Source organism: Hyla sarda, unplaced genomic scaffold (assembly GCF_029499605.1).
Source record: "Hyla sarda isolate aHylSar1 unplaced genomic scaffold, aHylSar1.hap1 scaffold_3139, whole genome shotgun sequence".
Taxonomy (NCBI): domain Eukaryota; kingdom Metazoa; phylum Chordata; class Amphibia; order Anura; family Hylidae; genus Hyla; species Hyla sarda.
In genome coordinates, this window is record NW_026609868.1 from 1 (window position 1) to 23,044 (window position 23,044).

A 23,044-nucleotide genomic window follows, 5' to 3' on the forward strand; every position below is an offset into this window, starting at 1 on the left:
GTCCCCTTCATGGGCACTATCACTGCTTGCTGTCAGGGAGGCTGCCAGACAATTTTCCATGCACACTCTGGGCTGGGGGGCAGTCAACCACCAGTACACACAGCAGAACCTAAACCCATACCATTATTGCTAAGCAGCAAGACAGGGGCCCATTGCACTCCCACGGGGCCTTTTTAAATGCAATCCATAACCCGGATTTGCCAGGAACCCTTCTTACTCCTCCTACTTGCATGTGACACTGGGCTTAGGATCTGCATAGGAAACACACACACAAGCACACACCTACCTTTGTTGCCTGCAGATGCCTCCTTGGCTGTCCCCAAACGGTATCAAACCAACACCCACGGGAAGCTGTAAGCATAGAGGACATGCCTGCACCCCATTGGACTTACCTGTGTGGGTTAAATCCGGGTTATTTGACAACCTATGGCGGTGATGGTTCTGCTCAGGCAGAGCAGTGCTGATGCTCCTCATAAAGCTGTCGCTGCTGTGAAGGTTCTAGGTGACATCACAAATCCCTATGGTTACATACACAACAAAGCTGGGTTGTTGTTGTTTACACTCTGCAAGGCCTGTGGAAGTGAGTGACATCATAGCACTGTAGTTCTGAGGGTTCTAGATGGATGCAACAATCTCCTGTTGCTTCTATGAAGGCCATAATAGACGACATCACCAAACAGCTCCATAGTCACATACACAGCAAAGGAGAGATGTTGTTTACACCTAGTGATGTCAGTGGTATTGAGTGACATCACAGCACAGTGCTAAGGCTCCTGGGCCTGGACACAGCAGCGGCTGCAATATCTCAACGGAGAATACGTTTATATATATGTGTGTGTGTGCGCGTATATATATATATATATATATATATATATATATATATATATATTTCTCCGCCGAAATCACTTTTAAACCCATTTCCACCTTTTTTTCCCTTCTCTTCCTCTTACTTTTTTTTCACGTTTTTTTACGTTTTTCTCCTTTTCGCCTCTTTTCTGGGCGTATTATTCTTCTTTTTCTTCTTTTTTTTCGTCTAATGCATACCCCATCAGTGCAGCAATGCTTATTCAATACCGCCAGCAGATGGAGACACTGGGGGATAATTTTCTAAGGATTTATACTGATTTTTCCTGTCTGAATTTGTCGCACAGAAAGTTGCAGGCCAAATATGTGTGACATTTCTGCGACTTTAGCTTCTAGAGCATTTTTACAACATTATACATAGGTGCTGAATACATAAAAAGCGACTGTTCAGCGACAGACAAGTCGCATCGGCTGAAAGTAGGCCAGAATGTCAGTCCATGTTGGAGCAGGTTTAGATACAGTCTAAAGTATAGATCTCAAAGTCTGTGCACAGAATTTAGCAAGGGCCTCGCACCTTCTGATGCATCAGGTAGGTGCACAATAGCATAGCCTAACCCTCTGTACTTTGGTCTATATTGATGCGGGACATAGACAGCCAGCTGATGACCAATCCATTAGTGCAATGGATGGCTGGAAGCATTTGTCTTTGCCTTTGCAATACCACAGAAGCAATGCATGGTCAATGTACAGCAATGACACACCTGTGTGAACAGCCAGGAGACCCCCCCCCCCATGTTATGTTACATAGTTACATAGTTAGTACGGTCGAAAAAAGACATATGTCCATCACGTTCAACCAGGGAATTAAGGGGTAGGGGTGTGGCGCGATATTGGGGAAGGGATGAGATTTTATATTTCTTCATAAGCATTAATCTTATTTTGTCAATTAGGAACATTCAGCACCCACCCGCTATCAAGGCAGCTGCCTATCATGTCATGCCCTACCTGCACAGGTGTGCTGGCTACTCAAATGATCCAATTAAGGAGGCCATTTAGTCAGCAGCAGCAGAAGTCCTGTGCCTGGACGCTCCAACAGGGGCCAGACACAAGCAGAAGCAGAAGCAGCAGAAGCAGCAGCAGCACCACCTTTTGTTTTTTGGCTGCAGCAGCAGCAAGGCCCACAGGGCTGGCTAGCTGGCTAGCCAGCAAGCAGGTAGCAATGAAAGTAGGAATCTTTCTTTTTAACCCTGTAAGGGGGTGGTGCACTGTACCCGAAGATACTGCCATATCGGGTCAATGCATAGGGCGACGGAAGCAAGCTTCGAAATCGGCCCCCGTTCTCAAAAATCCATTTAATATATGGTCCCCAGATAGGGGACGTATCAGATATTAAACTGATAAGAACAGATACTACACTTGATCTTAGCCAAAAGGCCGAGAAGCGATAACCGTGAAAGGGGCGGGCCCAACAAGGTCCCCTTCATGGGCACTATCACTGCTTGCTGTCAGGGAGGCTGCCAGACAATTTTCCATGCACACTCTGGGCTGGGGGGCAGTCAACCACCAGTACACACAGCAGAACCTAAACCCATACCATTATTGCTAAGCAGCAAGACAGGGGCCCATTGCACTCCCACGGGGCCTTTTTAAATGCAATCCATAACCCGGATTTGCCAGGAACCCTTCTTACTCCTCCTACTTGCATGTGACACTGGGCTTAGGATCTGCATAGGAAACACACACACAAGCACACACCTACCTTTGTTGCCTGCAGATGCCTCCTTGGCTGTCCCCAAACGGTATCAAACCAACACCCACGGGAAGCTGTAAGCATAGAGGACATGCCTGCACCCCATTGGACTTACCTGTGTGGGTTAAATCCGGGTTATTTGACAACCTATGGCGGTGATGGTTCTGCTCAGGCAGAGCAGTGCTGATGCTCCTCATAAAGCTGTCGCTGCTGTGAAGGTTCTAGGTGACATCACAAATCCCTATGGTTACATACACAACAAAGCTGGGTTGTTGTTGTTTACACTCTGCAAGGCCTGTGGAAGTGAGTGACATCATAGCACTGTAGTTCTGAGGGTTCTAGATGGATGCAACAATCTCCTGTTGCTTCTATGAAGGCCATAATAGACGACATCACCAAACAGCTCCATAGTCACATACACAGCAAAGGAGAGATGTTGTTTACACCTAGTGATGTCAGTGGTATTGAGTGACATCACAGCACAGTGCTAAGGCTCCTGGGCCTGGACACAGCAGCGGCTGCAATATCTCAACGGAGAATACGTTTATATATATGTGTGTGTGTGCGCGTATATATATATATATATATATATATATATATATATATATATATATTTCTCCGCCGAAATCACTTTTAAACCCATTTCCACCTTTTTTTCCCTTCTCTTCCTCTTACTTTTTTTTCACGTTTTTTTACGTTTTTCTCCTTTTCGCCTCTTTTCTGGGCGTATTATTCTTCTTTTTCTTCTTTTTTTTCGTCTAATGCATACCCCATCAGTGCAGCAATGCTTATTCAATACCGCCAGCAGATGGAGACACTGGGGGATAATTTTCTAAGGATTTATACTGATTTTTCCTGTCTGAATTTGTCGCACAGAAAGTTGCAGGCCAAATATGTGTGACATTTCTGCGACTTTAGCTTCTAGAGCATTTTTACAACATTATACATAGGTGCTGAATACATAAAAAGCGACTGTTCAGCGACAGACAAGTCGCATCGGCTGAAAGTAGGCCAGAATGTCAGTCCATGTTGGAGCAGGTTTAGATACAGTCTAAAGTATAGATCTCAAAGTCTGTGCACAGAATTTAGCAAGGGCCTCGCACCTTCTGATGCATCAGGTAGGTGCACAATAGCATAGCCTAACCCTCTGTACTTTGGTCTATATTGATGCGGGACATAGACAGCCAGCTGATGACCAATCCATTAGTGCAATGGATGGCTGGAAGCATTTGTCTTTGCCTTTGCAATACCACAGAAGCAATGCATGGTCAATGTACAGCAATGACACACCTGTGTGAACAGCCAGGAGACCCCCCCCCCCATGTTATGTTACATAGTTACATAGTTAGTACGGTCGAAAAAAGACATATGTCCATCACGTTCAACCAGGGAATTAAGGGGTAGGGGTGTGGCGCGATATTGGGGAAGGGATGAGATTTTATATTTCTTCATAAGCATTAATCTTATTTTGTCAATTAGGAACATTCAGCACCCACCCGCTATCAAGGCAGCTGCCTATCATGTCATGCCCTACCTGCACAGGTGTGCTGGCTACTCAAATGATCCAATTAAGGAGGCCATTTAGTCAGCAGCAGCAGAAGTCCTGTGCCTGGACGCTCCAACAGGGGCCAGACACAAGCAGAAGCAGAAGCAGCAGAAGCAGCAGCAGCACCACCTTTTGTTTTTTGGCTGCAGCAGCAGCAAGGCCCACAGGGCTGGCTAGCTGGCTAGCCAGCAAGCAGGTAGCAATGAAAGTAGGAATCTTTCTTTTTAACCCTGTAAGGGGGTGGTGCACTGTACCCGAAGATACTGCCATATCGGGTCAATGCATAGGGCGACGGAAGCAAGCTTCGAAATCGGCCCCCGTTCTCAAAAATCCATTTAATATATGGTCCCCAGATAGGGGACGTATCAGATATTAAACTGATAAGAACAGATACTACACTTGATCTTAGCCAAAAGGCCGAGAAGCGATAACCGTGAAAGGGGCGGGCCCAACAAGGTCCCCTTCATGGGCACTATCACTGCTTGCTGTCAGGGAGGCTGCCAGACAATTTTCCATGCACACTCTGGGCTGGGGGGCAGTCAACCACCAGTACACACAGCAGAACCTAAACCCATACCATTATTGCTAAGCAGCAAGACAGGGGCCCATTGCACTCCCACGGGGCCTTTTTAAATGCAATCCATAACCCGGATTTGCCAGGAACCCTTCTTACTCCTCCTACTTGCATGTGACACTGGGCTTAGGATCTGCATAGGAAACACACACACAAGCACACACCTACCTTTGTTGCCTGCAGATGCCTCCTTGGCTGTCCCCAAACGGTATCAAACCAACACCCACGGGAAGCTGTAAGCATAGAGGACATGCCTGCACCCCATTGGACTTACCTGTGTGGGTTAAATCCGGGTTATTTGACAACCTATGGCGGTGATGGTTCTGCTCAGGCAGAGCAGTGCTGATGCTCCTCATAAAGCTGTCGCTGCTGTGAAGGTTCTAGGTGACATCACAAATCCCTATGGTTACATACACAACAAAGCTGGGTTGTTGTTGTTTACACTCTGCAAGGCCTGTGGAAGTGAGTGACATCATAGCACTGTAGTTCTGAGGGTTCTAGATGGATGCAACAATCTCCTGTTGCTTCTATGAAGGCCATAATAGACGACATCACCAAACAGCTCCATAGTCACATACACAGCAAAGGAGAGATGTTGTTTACACCTAGTGATGTCAGTGGTATTGAGTGACATCACAGCACAGTGCTAAGGCTCCTGGGCCTGGACACAGCAGCGGCTGCAATATCTCAACGGAGAATACGTTTATATATATGTGTGTGTGTGCGCGTATATATATATATATATATATATATATATATATATATATATATATTTCTCCGCCGAAATCACTTTTAAACCCATTTCCACCTTTTTTTCCCTTCTCTTCCTCTTACTTTTTTTTCACGTTTTTTTACGTTTTTCTCCTTTTCGCCTCTTTTCTGGGCGTATTATTCTTCTTTTTCTTCTTTTTTTTCGTCTAATGCATACCCCATCAGTGCAGCAATGCTTATTCAATACCGCCAGCAGATGGAGACACTGGGGGATAATTTTCTAAGGATTTATACTGATTTTTCCTGTCTGAATTTGTCGCACAGAAAGTTGCAGGCCAAATATGTGTGACATTTCTGCGACTTTAGCTTCTAGAGCATTTTTACAACATTATACATAGGTGCTGAATACATAAAAAGCGACTGTTCAGCGACAGACAAGTCGCATCGGCTGAAAGTAGGCCAGAATGTCAGTCCATGTTGGAGCAGGTTTAGATACAGTCTAAAGTATAGATCTCAAAGTCTGTGCACAGAATTTAGCAAGGGCCTCGCACCTTCTGATGCATCAGGTAGGTGCACAATAGCATAGCCTAACCCTCTGTACTTTGGTCTATATTGATGCGGGACATAGACAGCCAGCTGATGACCAATCCATTAGTGCAATGGATGGCTGGAAGCATTTGTCTTTGCCTTTGCAATACCACAGAAGCAATGCATGGTCAATGTACAGCAATGACACACCTGTGTGAACAGCCAGGAGACCCCCCCCCCCATGTTATGTTACATAGTTACATAGTTAGTACGGTCGAAAAAAGACATATGTCCATCACGTTCAACCAGGGAATTAAGGGGTAGGGGTGTGGCGCGATATTGGGGAAGGGATGAGATTTTATATTTCTTCATAAGCATTAATCTTATTTTGTCAATTAGGAACATTCAGCACCCACCCGCTATCAAGGCAGCTGCCTATCATGTCATGCCCTACCTGCACAGGTGTGCTGGCTACTCAAATGATCCAATTAAGGAGGCCATTTAGTCAGCAGCAGCAGAAGTCCTGTGCCTGGACGCTCCAACAGGGGCCAGACACAAGCAGAAGCAGAAGCAGCAGAAGCAGCAGCAGCACCACCTTTTGTTTTTTGGCTGCAGCAGCAGCAAGGCCCACAGGGCTGGCTAGCTGGCTAGCCAGCAAGCAGGTAGCAATGAAAGTAGGAATCTTTCTTTTTAACCCTGTAAGGGGGTGGTGCACTGTACCCGAAGATACTGCCATATCGGGTCAATGCATAGGGCGACGGAAGCAAGCTTCGAAATCGGCCCCCGTTCTCAAAAATCCATTTAATATATGGTCCCCAGATAGGGGACGTATCAGATATTAAACTGATAAGAACAGATACTACACTTGATCTTAGCCAAAAGGCCGAGAAGCGATAACCGTGAAAGGGGCGGGCCCAACAAGGTCCCCTTCATGGGCACTATCACTGCTTGCTGTCAGGGAGGCTGCCAGACAATTTTCCATGCACACTCTGGGCTGGGGGGCAGTCAACCACCAGTACACACAGCAGAACCTAAACCCATACCATTATTGCTAAGCAGCAAGACAGGGGCCCATTGCACTCCCACGGGGCCTTTTTAAATGCAATCCATAACCCGGATTTGCCAGGAACCCTTCTTACTCCTCCTACTTGCATGTGACACTGGGCTTAGGATCTGCATAGGAAACACACACACAAGCACACACCTACCTTTGTTGCCTGCAGATGCCTCCTTGGCTGTCCCCAAACGGTATCAAACCAACACCCACGGGAAGCTGTAAGCATAGAGGACATGCCTGCACCCCATTGGACTTACCTGTGTGGGTTAAATCCGGGTTATTTGACAACCTATGGCGGTGATGGTTCTGCTCAGGCAGAGCAGTGCTGATGCTCCTCATAAAGCTGTCGCTGCTGTGAAGGTTCTAGGTGACATCACAAATCCCTATGGTTACATACACAACAAAGCTGGGTTGTTGTTGTTTACACTCTGCAAGGCCTGTGGAAGTGAGTGACATCATAGCACTGTAGTTCTGAGGGTTCTAGATGGATGCAACAATCTCCTGTTGCTTCTATGAAGGCCATAATAGACGACATCACCAAACAGCTCCATAGTCACATACACAGCAAAGGAGAGATGTTGTTTACACCTAGTGATGTCAGTGGTATTGAGTGACATCACAGCACAGTGCTAAGGCTCCTGGGCCTGGACACAGCAGCGGCTGCAATATCTCAACGGAGAATACGTTTATATATATGTGTGTGTGTGCGCGTATATATATATATATATATATATATATATATATATATATATTTCTCCGCCGAAATCACTTTTAAACCCATTTCCACCTTTTTTTCCCTTCTCTTCCTCTTACTTTTTTTTCACGTTTTTTTACGTTTTTCTCCTTTTCGCCTCTTTTCTGGGCGTATTATTCTTCTTTTTCTTCTTTTTTTTCGTCTAATGCATACCCCATCAGTGCAGCAATGCTTATTCAATACCGCCAGCAGATGGAGACACTGGGGGATAATTTTCTAAGGATTTATACTGATTTTTCCTGTCTGAATTTGTCGCACAGAAAGTTGCAGGCCAAATATGTGTGACATTTCTGCGACTTTAGCTTCTAGAGCATTTTTACAACATTATACATAGGTGCTGAATACATAAAAAGCGACTGTTCAGCGACAGACAAGTCGCATCGGCTGAAAGTAGGCCAGAATGTCAGTCCATGTTGGAGCAGGTTTAGATACAGTCTAAAGTATAGATCTCAAAGTCTGTGCACAGAATTTAGCAAGGGCCTCGCACCTTCTGATGCATCAGGTAGGTGCACAATAGCATAGCCTAACCCTCTGTACTTTGGTCTATATTGATGCGGGACATAGACAGCCAGCTGATGACCAATCCATTAGTGCAATGGATGGCTGGAAGCATTTGTCTTTGCCTTTGCAATACCACAGAAGCAATGCATGGTCAATGTACAGCAATGACACACCTGTGTGAACAGCCAGGAGACCCCCCCCCCCATGTTATGTTACATAGTTACATAGTTAGTACGGTCGAAAAAAGACATATGTCCATCACGTTCAACCAGGGAATTAAGGGGTAGGGGTGTGGCGCGATATTGGGGAAGGGATGAGATTTTATATTTCTTCATAAGCATTAATCTTATTTTGTCAATTAGGAACATTCAGCACCCACCCGCTATCAAGGCAGCTGCCTATCATGTCATGCCCTACCTGCACAGGTGTGCTGGCTACTCAAATGATCCAATTAAGGAGGCCATTTAGTCAGCAGCAGCAGAAGTCCTGTGCCTGGACGCTCCAACAGGGGCCAGACACAAGCAGAAGCAGAAGCAGCAGAAGCAGCAGCAGCACCACCTTTTGTTTTTTGGCTGCAGCAGCAGCAAGGCCCACAGGGCTGGCTAGCTGGCTAGCCAGCAAGCAGGTAGCAATGAAAGTAGGAATCTTTCTTTTTAACCCTGTAAGGGGGTGGTGCACTGTACCCGAAGATACTGCCATATCGGGTCAATGCATAGGGCGACGGAAGCAAGCTTCGAAATCGGCCCCCGTTCTCAAAAATCCATTTAATATATGGTCCCCAGATAGGGGACGTATCAGATATTAAACTGATAAGAACAGATACTACACTTGATCTTAGCCAAAAGGCCGAGAAGCGATAACCGTGAAAGGGGCGGGCCCAACAAGGTCCCCTTCATGGGCACTATCACTGCTTGCTGTCAGGGAGGCTGCCAGACAATTTTCCATGCACACTCTGGGCTGGGGGGCAGTCAACCACCAGTACACACAGCAGAACCTAAACCCATACCATTATTGCTAAGCAGCAAGACAGGGGCCCATTGCACTCCCACGGGGCCTTTTTAAATGCAATCCATAACCCGGATTTGCCAGGAACCCTTCTTACTCCTCCTACTTGCATGTGACACTGGGCTTAGGATCTGCATAGGAAACACACACACAAGCACACACCTACCTTTGTTGCCTGCAGATGCCTCCTTGGCTGTCCCCAAACGGTATCAAACCAACACCCACGGGAAGCTGTAAGCATAGAGGACATGCCTGCACCCCATTGGACTTACCTGTGTGGGTTAAATCCGGGTTATTTGACAACCTATGGCGGTGATGGTTCTGCTCAGGCAGAGCAGTGCTGATGCTCCTCATAAAGCTGTCGCTGCTGTGAAGGTTCTAGGTGACATCACAAATCCCTATGGTTACATACACAACAAAGCTGGGTTGTTGTTGTTTACACTCTGCAAGGCCTGTGGAAGTGAGTGACATCATAGCACTGTAGTTCTGAGGGTTCTAGATGGATGCAACAATCTCCTGTTGCTTCTATGAAGGCCATAATAGACGACATCACCAAACAGCTCCATAGTCACATACACAGCAAAGGAGAGATGTTGTTTACACCTAGTGATGTCAGTGGTATTGAGTGACATCACAGCACAGTGCTAAGGCTCCTGGGCCTGGACACAGCAGCGGCTGCAATATCTCAACGGAGAATACGTTTATATATATGTGTGTGTGTGCGCGTATATATATATATATATATATATATATATATATATATATATATATTTCTCCGCCGAAATCACTTTTAAACCCATTTCCACCTTTTTTTCCCTTCTCTTCCTCTTACTTTTTTTTCACGTTTTTTTACGTTTTTCTCCTTTTCGCCTCTTTTCTGGGCGTATTATTCTTCTTTTTCTTCTTTTTTTTCGTCTAATGCATACCCCATCAGTGCAGCAATGCTTATTCAATACCGCCAGCAGATGGAGACACTGGGGGATAATTTTCTAAGGATTTATACTGATTTTTCCTGTCTGAATTTGTCGCACAGAAAGTTGCAGGCCAAATATGTGTGACATTTCTGCGACTTTAGCTTCTAGAGCATTTTTACAACATTATACATAGGTGCTGAATACATAAAAAGCGACTGTTCAGCGACAGACAAGTCGCATCGGCTGAAAGTAGGCCAGAATGTCAGTCCATGTTGGAGCAGGTTTAGATACAGTCTAAAGTATAGATCTCAAAGTCTGTGCACAGAATTTAGCAAGGGCCTCGCACCTTCTGATGCATCAGGTAGGTGCACAATAGCATAGCCTAACCCTCTGTACTTTGGTCTATATTGATGCGGGACATAGACAGCCAGCTGATGACCAATCCATTAGTGCAATGGATGGCTGGAAGCATTTGTCTTTGCCTTTGCAATACCACAGAAGCAATGCATGGTCAATGTACAGCAATGACACACCTGTGTGAACAGCCAGGAGACCCCCCCCCCCATGTTATGTTACATAGTTACATAGTTAGTACGGTCGAAAAAAGACATATGTCCATCACGTTCAACCAGGGAATTAAGGGGTAGGGGTGTGGCGCGATATTGGGGAAGGGATGAGATTTTATATTTCTTCATAAGCATTAATCTTATTTTGTCAATTAGGAACATTCAGCACCCACCCGCTATCAAGGCAGCTGCCTATCATGTCATGCCCTACCTGCACAGGTGTGCTGGCTACTCAAATGATCCAATTAAGGAGGCCATTTAGTCAGCAGCAGCAGAAGTCCTGTGCCTGGACGCTCCAACAGGGGCCAGACACAAGCAGAAGCAGAAGCAGCAGAAGCAGCAGCAGCACCACCTTTTGTTTTTTGGCTGCAGCAGCAGCAAGGCCCACAGGGCTGGCTAGCTGGCTAGCCAGCAAGCAGGTAGCAATGAAAGTAGGAATCTTTCTTTTTAACCCTGTAAGGGGGTGGTGCACTGTACCCGAAGATACTGCCATATCGGGTCAATGCATAGGGCGACGGAAGCAAGCTTCGAAATCGGCCCCCGTTCTCAAAAATCCATTTAATATATGGTCCCCAGATAGGGGACGTATCAGATATTAAACTGATAAGAACAGATACTACACTTGATCTTAGCCAAAAGGCCGAGAAGCGATAACCGTGAAAGGGGCGGGCCCAACAAGGTCCCCTTCATGGGCACTATCACTGCTTGCTGTCAGGGAGGCTGCCAGACAATTTTCCATGCACACTCTGGGCTGGGGGGCAGTCAACCACCAGTACACACAGCAGAACCTAAACCCATACCATTATTGCTAAGCAGCAAGACAGGGGCCCATTGCACTCCCACGGGGCCTTTTTAAATGCAATCCATAACCCGGATTTGCCAGGAACCCTTCTTACTCCTCCTACTTGCATGTGACACTGGGCTTAGGATCTGCATAGGAAACACACACACAAGCACACACCTACCTTTGTTGCCTGCAGATGCCTCCTTGGCTGTCCCCAAACGGTATCAAACCAACACCCACGGGAAGCTGTAAGCATAGAGGACATGCCTGCACCCCATTGGACTTACCTGTGTGGGTTAAATCCGGGTTATTTGACAACCTATGGCGGTGATGGTTCTGCTCAGGCAGAGCAGTGCTGATGCTCCTCATAAAGCTGTCGCTGCTGTGAAGGTTCTAGGTGACATCACAAATCCCTATGGTTACATACACAACAAAGCTGGGTTGTTGTTGTTTACACTCTGCAAGGCCTGTGGAAGTGAGTGACATCATAGCACTGTAGTTCTGAGGGTTCTAGATGGATGCAACAATCTCCTGTTGCTTCTATGAAGGCCATAATAGACGACATCACCAAACAGCTCCATAGTCACATACACAGCAAAGGAGAGATGTTGTTTACACCTAGTGATGTCAGTGGTATTGAGTGACATCACAGCACAGTGCTAAGGCTCCTGGGCCTGGACACAGCAGCGGCTGCAATATCTCAACGGAGAATACGTTTATATATATGTGTGTGTGTGCGCGTATATATATATATATATATATATATATATATATATATATATATATATATTTCTCCGCCGAAATCACTTTTAAACCCATTTCCACCTTTTTTTCCCTTCTCTTCCTCTTACTTTTTTTTCACGTTTTTTTACGTTTTTCTCCTTTTCGCCTCTTTTCTGGGCGTATTATTCTTCTTTTTCTTCTTTTTTTTCGTCTAATGCATACCCCATCAGTGCAGCAATGCTTATTCAATACCGCCAGCAGATGGAGACACTGGGGGATAATTTTCTAAGGATTTATACTGATTTTTCCTGTCTGAATTTGTCGCACAGAAAGTTGCAGGCCAAATATGTGTGACATTTCTGCGACTTTAGCTTCTAGAGCATTTTTACAACATTATACATAGGTGCTGAATACATAAAAAGCGACTGTTCAGCGACAGACAAGTCGCATCGGCTGAAAGTAGGCCAGAATGTCAGTCCATGTTGGAGCAGGTTTAGATACAGTCTAAAGTATAGATCTCAAAGTCTGTGCACAGAATTTAGCAAGGGCCTCGCACCTTCTGATGCATCAGGTAGGTGCACAATAGCATAGCCTAACCCTCTGTACTTTGGTCTATATTGATGCGGGACATAGACAGCCAGCTGATGACCAATCCATTAGTGCAATGGATGGCTGGAAGCATTTGTCTTTGCCTTTGCAATACCACAGAAGCAATGCATGGTCAATGTACAGCAATGACACACCTGTGTGAACAGCCAGGAGACCCCCCCCCCCATGTTATGTTACATAGTTACATAGTTAGTACGGTCGAAAAAAGACATATGTCCATCACGTTCAACCAGGGAATTAAGGGGTAGGGGTGTGGCGCGATATTGGGGAAGGGATGAGATTTTATATTTCTTCATAAGCATTAATCTTATTTTGTCAATTAGGAACATTCAGCACCCACCCGCTATCAAGGCAGCTGCCTATCATGTCATGCCCTACCTGCACAGGTGTGCTGGCTACTCAAATGATCCAATTAAGGAGGCCATTTAGTCAGCAGCAGCAGAAGTCCTGTGCCTGGACGCTCCAACAGGGGCCAGACACAAGCAGAAGCAGAAGCAGCAGAAGCAGCAGCAGCACCACCTTTTGTTTTTTGGCTGCAGCAGCAGCAAGGCCCACAGGGCTGGCTAGCTGGCTAGCCAGCAAGCAGGTAGCAATGAAAGTAGGAATCTTTCTTTTTAACCCTGTAAGGGGGTGGTGCACTGTACCCGAAGATACTGCCATATCGGGTCAATGCATAGGGCGACGGAAGCAAGCTTCGAAATCGGCCCCCGTTCTCAAAAATCCATTTAATATATGGTCCCCAGATAGGGGACGTATCAGATATTAAACTGATAAGAACAGATTTTTTTTTTTTTTTTTTTTTTTTTTTTTCCTCAGTTACAGACTTGTTCAAGCGATCATCAGGTCACCTACCAAAACTCATCACTTCTAAACAAAGTCTGAAAAAACATCATGCGGAAAAATATCTCAATAAGAAAACTATAAGAGAAGCACAAATTCAAAACCTTGATCAGGATACTTACAACTTTCTCCATTCCTTGTATCTCCAAATCTTTTCAGCCTCTTCCTCTCCCATTCTCTTCTTGTCAAATAGAAAAATAATAAACAACCTTCCAAAAAAAAGTCTCTTCAACTCCCTTGGAGAAATACACACATTTTTAAAAACAAGCAGGTTTCTAGAATCCCATAAAACTTCTTTAAAAACAGAAAATACAATCCAGCTTTCACGAGTGTCCTCTCTCCTGCTAAAATCCTGACCAATAAAAATCTTCTCAAAATTAAAATCAACATATCCCGTGATTGCAGAAAAAAACCTCTGTAGAAGCATAAAAAATTTTCTTGCATAAAAACAGTTCCAAAATAAGTGCACTGTATCCTCCCTGCCTCCACAACCCTCTCTTGGACATTTCTCACTCACTCTTATTCCTCGTCCATTCAGGAAAGCTCTGGTTGGGAGGCAGCCATGAAAAGTCATCCAGTTTACATCTCTCTGTCTATTCGATAATCCTCTAACATTAAAAAGATTCCAGATCTTCACAGACTGAGCAGTAGTGCAGAATGGTACTTCATATAATCTCTCATTTTTTCTTATTTCATTTTCAATTTTCTTTTTCTCAGGTTTTCCCAGGGAACTCAAACCAAATTGATCACTGAAAGACCTGAGAACCACATAGAAGGTAGGTATAACTTGCGCTATTGGTCTCCTCAGATCCTTCTCACACCAGCCCCATTTGGAAAACAACCATCCTGCCAAATACCTGCTCATGTCTGCCACCCAATTATTGCACTGAGACACTTTATAAATTAAAAGAAAGTAATGAGTCTTTAAAAACAGATTAATATCCGGGAAATTATATCCGCCTTTCTTCACGCTCTTCATCACTTCCTCCCTCTTCATCTTTTCCATCTTTGAACCCCAGAAAAAAATAAACAACTTCCTTGTCATCCTTCTGGTCCATAATTTGCCGGGTGGGAAAACCATTGCAGTATATAATAGTAGTGGCAAAATGACTGCCTTTAAAATCAGAACTTTACCTTTAAGAGACAAGTTTCTCAATTTCCAAAAAGATAATTTCTTCTCTATCTTCTCCTCCAACTTCTCATAACTTTTCCCTCCTTTTAGATTTTTTTCAAAAACAACCCCTAACACTTCAATATCTTCCTTCTCATCCACGCCATCCACCACCACTTTTCCTTGCTTTCCAAAATTACTCAATTGGCACTTCCCCCAATTGACTTTCATACCAGCAATACAACAAAAAATCTTTACATGCAAATTCACTCTGTTAAGATCAGCTTGGGAAGTGCAAGTAAAAACCACATCATCCATGTAACTTAAAACCTTCAAATTCCTTCCATTACTTCCCGGGATAAAAACACCACTCACACATTTGTCCTTCTGTACATTTTTTAGCAAGGCCTCAATGACACAAATGAATAAAATTGGGGAGAGTGGGCATCCCTGTCGTACTCCTGATAAAATATTAAAACCCGGCCCCACATGTCCATTGACTAAAATCTGACTTGTTGCCCCATAATAAAAACTTTTAATCACAAACAGTAGCTTCTCAGGAATACCCATATGCTTTAAAACCATAAACATAAAATCATGAGCAACTCTGTCATAAGCTTTTTCAAAATCAATGGATTCCACAAAAAGTGCATTCTTATTAAAATTACTATAATAAATAGAGTCTCTTAAAACTAATAAATTATCAGTTATTCTCCTATTTGGCACTGCACAAACTTGGTATTCTCCAACAAGGTGCTCAACTATGTCACTCATCCTGTTCGCCACAATCTTTGCAATGATCTTATAATCTGTATTCAATAATGTGATCGGCCTCCAGTTTTTCAAATCTCTTTCATCACCTTTCTTATGTATCAAGGTAATAACTCCTTTCTTCATAGACTCCGCTAAAATACCTGAGTTAAAAACATATTGCACCACCCGTGTAAAATCTTGCTTTAAAATATGCCAAAAAACTGAATAAAACTCAAAGGGGAGGCCATCACAGCCCGGTGTCTTCCCTTTCGCTGTCATGTCCAGAGCCTGCTTGATCTCCCCTTCACAAACTTCCTCAATTAAAAATGCACTTTTTCCTTCAGGGACATTATTCTCTAAAATATTACAATAATTATTCATCTCCGTCTCACTGGCTCTGCTCTTATTACTAAAAAGTGTTTCATAAAATCTGCCAATCTCCTTCACCATCTCATCACCAACAACTTCCCCTGTAGGAGTTAAAACAGACTTAAAAACACCCCTAGCATTAAAACATTTTTTAAAGAAATATCTTGTACATTGTTCATTTTCCTCCAAATGTTGAACTTTGGATTTAAAAACAATATTTCTACCTCTTTCCAACAACCTGTTCTTCATCTCAATTTTCACCTTCTCAATTTCCTCCTCCACCTCCACACCAACATGTTTAAACTTAAAGAGAGTTTCTAAACGTGAGATAAGCCTTTCATAACCCCTCCTCTTTTCTTGTGCCCTCCTTATGCAAATGAACTTAAAATACTTAGCAAACTCACTTTTTGCCCAATCCCACCAAGCTAAAACATTACTAAAAACAGATTGTTTAGAAGTACAAGATAAAAAAAAATCTTTAAAACCGGACATTACTTCTTCATCTTCTAATAGACTTACATTTAATTTCCAGAGCCCTCTACCAAAATGAAAGGACTCTGCAATACTTATTTCTGCCGACACCATCTTATGATCTGAGAAAGTTGACATCATTTGATTGCACCGGACCACCTTAATCCCCTCAGAGACAAGAATGTAATCAATCCGGGATTTACAGCGGCCACTATCTGATATATAGGTGTATCTTTCATCAGTGCTAACCATCAGTCCCACATCAGAATAATGTAAGTCTTGAATAATTTGGTTTAAAACATTTGAAGTAATATCAGTTCTAACCTTAGCAGAGCTCTCACGATCATTGACGGATCTAATGCAGTTAAAATCACCAACAATAATAGTACCATCACGACCAGGAATAAAAAGTTTAAGAGACTCTAAAAATAACACACGTGCCTGTTTTTCTGCTGGCGCATATACATTAAAAACTCTCATTCTCTGGCCTAAAAACTCAAAATTTAAAACCATACAACGACCTGGTACTAAAACTTGGCAATTTAAAACTTTAATGTCCCTGTTACACAATAAAATCCCCACACCTTCATTTTTATTCTCTGTGCATGTAGACCAAAAAGACTGCCCTCTCTTCCATTCATCTACACAAGGTGCAGACTTAATTGCACACTCCTGTAAACAAAATATATCTCCCTTCACATTCTCCAAAAAATCAAAAACTGCTGCTCTTCTGATGGTTGTTCCTATACTCCGAACATTAAGAGTAGCCACAACCAATGCCATTAAAAAGGAAAGAAGGCAATCCATTTTCTTAACATCCATTTTAACTAGAAGTTAGTATTCTGACCTTCAACCTTCCTTAGCAGCATCCCATAGCAATCAGGCGACCCCACTTGAGAGTCCCTGTCCATCATTTCCTCACCTCCATACACAGGATCCGTCTGATCCCCTGACCAACTCCCTTTCTTACACCTTTTACTTTTACCTTGAAAGCCTCCATTTGCATCTTCATCTTCATCTTCCCCCTCCTCCTCCTCCTTCTCCTCCTCTTCAGATGTTACATTCTCCTCCCCACTAATCACCCTCTGCCCAGGTGTTAGGGATCTCCCACTCTCATTCTCCTGAAACTCCATCCCCTCCTCTTCCCCCACCACTGGGTTTGGGCATTCAAAATCCTCAATTGTTTCTTCACATGGGGGAACCTCCCTACACACAGTCTCCACACTCTCCACCACTTTCTCTTTTTTCCCTTTACGTGCTTTCTTCTTACTGACCTCAGTAAACTCTTCACCAACACCAGTCTCCTCACAATGCACACCAGTGGAGTCACCCTCCTCCCCTTTTCCAGATTTTTCCTGAGTATTCATGTGCTGCACTGTCACACCTGCTGCACTCCCTTTTACAGAGTTCTCGTCAATCACCTGAGTCACCTCAGCATTCACACCAAAAACACGTGGAAATGGCCTTTCTCCTCTTTCCTCTCTTCTATTTCCTGCTGCGTCAGCATAGCTCATTTTCTTTCTATACCATAAACTGCATCCTCTAGCCAAATGCTCCTCACTACCACAGATATCACACGTTTTCTTCTCAGTACATTCACCCGAGTTGTGACCTGATTTTCCACAATTCCTGCAGCATACTCCTTGCTCAGGGCAAGACTCCTGTACATGTCCATAAGCGTGACAACGTCTACAGTACTGCAACTGTCCTTCATAAAAACAAAAACCTCTTTCTCCTCCAATAGAAAATACCTGTGGTATACTCTTCCTTCCCTCTTCCATTCCTTCGTCCTTTTTAAATTTTACAACAAATTTCCTTTTACAATTAAAGTACCCATGTCTGTTCTTGAGTCTTCCAAGAAATTTAACTTCATCACAATATCGGTACAAAAAATTGGTCACCATCTCATCCGAAACCTTCGGGTTGTACATATGGACTATAACAACCTTAGACATATTCATGAATAATGGTTCCACTTTCACCTTACTCATTATAGCTGGCTCATTCCTCCTCTTCATCACTTCTAAGTCCATGTAGACCCTCTGGCAAACCTCAGAATCATAAAAGGTTATATCGTAAATCCCTTGCCTAGGGAAATCTTGCATAGCGATTACATGCCATACCTGAAGGTACTGGAGCTTGCGAAGAATCTCCAGCACAACTTGATCCAATCCAATCGTCCCCCGGTGTTCGCCAGGAACGTAAATCCGCACCGTATCCTCGAGTCCTCGAGTCCTCTCTCCGCTCATTTTTGCAGGTTAAGATACCCACTATCGCAACCCAGTAACAATCCAGGGCCCCCCGCAAAAGAGGGCCCCGATCACCACCCCTTCCGACTCCTACCCTGCCCGGTAAACCGCACAGGATCGAAGCCAAAAGGCCGAGAAGCGATAACCGTGAAAGGGGCGGGCCCAACAAGGTCCCCTTCATGGGCACTATCACTGCTTGCTGTCAGGGAGGCTGCCAGACAATTTTCCATGCACACTCTGGGCTGGGGGGCAGTCAACCACCAGTACACACAGCAGAACCTAAACCCATACCATTATTGCTAAGCAGCAAGACAGGGGCCCATTGCACTCCCACGGGGCCTTTTTAAATGCAATCCATAACCCGGATTTGCCAGGAACCCTTCTTACTCCTCCTACTTGCATGTGACACTGGGCTTAGGATCTGCATAGGAAACACACACACAAGCACACACCTACCTTTGTTGCCTGCAGATGCCTCCTTGGCTGTCCCCAAACGGTATCAAACCAACACCCACGGGAAGCTGTAAGCATAGAGGACATGCCTGCACCCCATTGGACTTACCTGTGTGGGTTAAATCCGGGTTATTTGACAACCTATGGCGGTGATGGTTCTGCTCAGGCAGAGCAGTGCTGATGCTCCTCATAAAGCTGTCGCTGCTGTGAAGGTTCTAGGTGACATCACAAATCCCTATGGTTACATACACAACAAAGCTGGGTTGTTGTTGTTTACACTCTGCAAGGCCTGTGGAAGTGAGTGACATCATAGCACTGTAGTTCTGAGGGTTCTAGATGGATGCAACAATCTCCTGTTGCTTCTATGAAGGCCATAATAGACGACATCACCAAACAGCTCCATAGTCACATACACAGCAAAGGAGAGATGTTGTTTACACCTAGTGATGTCAGTGGTATTGAGTGACATCACAGCACAGTGCTAAGGCTCCTGGGCCTGGACACAGCAGCGGCTGCAATATCTCAACGGAGAATACGTTTATATATATGTGTGTGTGTGCGCGTATATATATATATATATATATATATATATATATATATATATATATATTTCTCCGCCGAAATCACTTTTAAACCCATTTCCACCTTTTTTTCCCTTCTCTTCCTCTTACTTTTTTTTCACGTTTTTTTACGTTTTTCTCCTTTTCGCCTCTTTTCTGGGCGTATTATTCTTCTTTTTCTTCTTTTTTTTCGTCTAATGCATACCCCATCAGTGCAGCAATGCTTATTCAATACCGCCAGCAGATGGAGACACTGGGGGATAATTTTCTAAGGATTTATACTGATTTTTCCTGTCTGAATTTGTCGCACAGAAAGTTGCAGGCCAAATATGTGTGACATTTCTGCGACTTTAGCTTCTAGAGCATTTTTACAACATTATACATAGGTGCTGAATACATAAAAAGCGACTGTTCAGCGACAGACAAGTCGCATCGGCTGAAAGTAGGCCAGAATGTCAGTCCATGTTGGAGCAGGTTTAGATACAGTCTAAAGTATAGATCTCAAAGTCTGTGCACAGAATTTAGCAAGGGCCTCGCACCTTCTGATGCATCAGGTAGGTGCACAATAGTATAGCCTAACCCTCTGTACTTTGGTCTATATTGATGCGGGACATAGACAGCCAGCTGATGACCAATCCATTAGTGCAATGGATGGCTGGAAGCATTTGTCTTTGCCTTTGCAATACCACAGAAGCAATGCATGGTCAATGTACAGCAATGACACACCTGTGTGAACAGCCAGGAGACCCCCCCCCCCATGTTATGTTACATAGTTACATAGTTAGTACGGTCGAAAAAAGACATATGTCCATCACGTTCAACCAGGGAATTAAGGGGTAGGGGTGTGGCGCGATATTGGGGAAGGGATGAGATTTTATATTTCTTCATAAGCATTAATCTTATTTTGTCAATTAGGAACATTCAGCACCCACCCGCTATCAAGGCAGCTGCCTATCATGTCATGCCCTACCTGCACAGGTGTGCTGGCTACTCAAATGATCCAATTAAGGAGGCCATTTAGTCAGCAGCAGCAGAAGTCCTGTGCCTGGACGCTCCAACAGGGGCCAGACACAAGCAGAAGCAGAAGCAGCAGAAGCAGCAGAAGCAGCAGCAGCACCACCTTTTGTTTTTTGGCTGCAGCAGCAGCAAGGCCCACAGGGCTGGCTAGCTGGCTAGCCAGCAAGCAGGTAGCAATGAAAGTAGGAATCTTTCTTTTTAACCCTGTAAGGGGGTGGTGCACTGTACCCGAAGATACTGCCATATCGGGTCAATGCATAGGGCGACGGAAGCAAGCTTCGAAATCGGCCCCCGTTCTCAAAAATCCATTTAATATATGGTCCCCAGATAGGGGACGTATCAGATATTAAACTGATAAGAACAGATACTACACTTGATCTTAGCCAAAAGGCCGAGAAGCGATAACCGTGAAAGGGGCGGGCCCAACAAGGTCCCCTTCATGGGCACTATCACTGCTTGCTGTCAGGGAGGCTGCCAGACAATTTTCCATGCACACTCTGGGCTGGGGGGCAGTCAACCACCAGTACACACAGCAGAACCTAAACCCATACCATTATTGCTAAGCAGCAAGACAGGGGCCCATTGCACTCCCACGGGGCCTTTTTAAATGCAATCCATAACCCGGATTTGCCAGGAACCCTTCTTACTCCTCCTACTTGCATGTGACACTGGGCTTAGGATCTGCATAGGAAACACACACACAAGCACACACCTACCTTTGTTGCCTGCAGATGCCTCCTTGGCTGTCCCCAAACGGTATCAAACCAACACCCACGGGAAGCTGTAAGCATAGAGGACATGCCTGCACCCCATTGGACTTACCTGTGTGGGTTAAATCCGGGTTATTTGACAACCTATGGCGGTGATGGTTCTGCTCAGGCAGAGCAGTGCTGATGCTCCTCATAAAGCTGTCGCTGCTGTGAAGGTTCTAGGTGACATCACAAATCCCTATGGTTACATACACAACAAAGCTGGGTTGTTGTTGTTTACACTCTGCAAGGCCTGTGGAAGTGAGTGACATCATAGCACTGTAGTTCTGAGGGTTCTAGATGGATGCAACAATCTCCTGTTGCTTCTATGAAGGCCATAATAGACGACATCACCAAACAGCTCCATAGTCACATACACAGCAAAGGAGAGATGTTGTTTACACCTAGTGATGTCAGTGGTATTGAGTGACATCACAGCACAGTGCTAAGGCTCCTGGGCCTGGACACAGCAGCGGCTGCAATATCTCAACGGAGAATACGTTTATATATATGTGTGTGTGTGCGCGTATATATATATATATATATATATATATATATATATATATATATATTTCTCCGCCGAAATCACTTTTAAACCCATTTCCACCTTTTTTTCCCTTCTCTTCCTCTTACTTTTTTTTCACGTTTTTTTACGTTTTTCTCCTTTTCGCCTCTTTTCTGGGCGTATTATTCTTCTTTTTCTTCTTTTTTTTCGTCTAATGCATACCCCATCAGTGCAGCAATGCTTATTCAATACCGCCAGCAGATGGAGACACTGGGGGATAATTTTCTAAGGATTTATACTGATTTTTCCTGTCTGAATTTGTCGCACAGAAAGTTGCAGGCCAAATATGTGTGACATTTCTGCGACTTTAGCTTCTAGAGCATTTTTACAACATTATACATAGGTGCTGAATACATAAAAAGCGACTGTTCAGCGACAGACAAGTCGCATCGGCTGAAAGTAGGCCAGAATGTCAGTCCATGTTGGAGCAGGTTTAGATACAGTCTAAAGTATAGATCTCAAAGTCTGTGCACAGAATTTAGCAAGGGCCTCGCACCTTCTGATGCATCAGGTAGGTGCACAATAGCATAGCCTAACCCTCTGTACTTTGGTCTATATTGATGCGGGACATAGACAGCCAGCTGATGACCAATCCATTAGTGCAATGGATGGCTGGAAGCATTTGTCTTTGCCTTTGCAATACCACAGAAGCAATGCATGGTCAATGTACAGCAATGACACACCTGTGTGAACAGCCAGGAGACCCCCCCCCCCCATGTTATGTTACATAGTTACATAGTTAGTACGGTCGAAAAAAGACATATGTCCATCACGTTCAACCAGGGAATTAAGGGGTAGGGGTGTGGCGCGATATTGGGGAAGGGATGAGATTTTATATTTCTTCATAAGCATTAATCTTATTTTGTCAATTAGGAACATTCAGCACCCACCCGCTATCAAGGCAGCTGCCTATCATGTCATGCCCTACCTGCACAGGTGTGCTGGCTACTCAAATGATCCAATTAAGGAGGCCATTTAGTCAGCAGCAGCAGAAGTCCTGTGCCTGGACGCTCCAACAGGGGCCAGACACAAGCAGAAGCAGAAGCAGCAGAAGCAGCAGCAGCACCACCTTTTGTTTTTT

The 23,044-nt window shown here is 44.4% G+C and overlaps 6 non-coding genes and 1 pseudogene across 6 annotated transcripts; all 7 read right to left on the reverse strand.

The window, feature by feature from the left end:
- Window positions 1-2,059: 2,059 nt before the first annotated feature.
- LOC130328733 (U2 spliceosomal RNA) lies at window positions 2,060-2,250 on the reverse strand. The gene has a single exon (XR_008872605.1). It is a non-coding gene; the product is annotated as a U2 spliceosomal RNA (small nuclear RNA).
- Window positions 2,251-4,338: 2,088 nt separating this feature from the next.
- Window positions 4,339-4,529, reverse strand: LOC130328737 (U2 spliceosomal RNA). The gene has a single exon (XR_008872607.1). It is a non-coding gene; the product is annotated as a U2 spliceosomal RNA (small nuclear RNA).
- Window positions 4,530-6,617: 2,088 nt separating this feature from the next.
- On the reverse strand, window positions 6,618-6,808 carry LOC130328738 (U2 spliceosomal RNA). Its single transcript, XR_008872608.1, has one exon. It is a non-coding gene; the product is annotated as a U2 spliceosomal RNA (small nuclear RNA).
- Window positions 6,809-8,892: 2,084 nt separating this feature from the next.
- LOC130328739 (U2 spliceosomal RNA) lies at window positions 8,893-9,083 on the reverse strand. The gene has a single exon (XR_008872609.1). It is a non-coding gene; the product is annotated as a U2 spliceosomal RNA (small nuclear RNA).
- Window positions 9,084-11,171: 2,088 nt separating this feature from the next.
- On the reverse strand, window positions 11,172-11,362 carry LOC130328740 (U2 spliceosomal RNA). Its single transcript, XR_008872610.1, has one exon. It is a non-coding gene; the product is annotated as a U2 spliceosomal RNA (small nuclear RNA).
- Window positions 11,363-13,454: 2,092 nt separating this feature from the next.
- Window positions 13,455-13,663, reverse strand: LOC130328735 (U2 spliceosomal RNA; annotated as a pseudogene).
- A 7,198-nt stretch (window positions 13,664-20,861) lies between these two features.
- Window positions 20,862-21,052, reverse strand: LOC130328734 (U2 spliceosomal RNA). The gene has a single exon (XR_008872606.1). It is a non-coding gene; the product is annotated as a U2 spliceosomal RNA (small nuclear RNA).
- Between the last annotated feature and the right edge of the window lie 1,992 nt (window positions 21,053-23,044).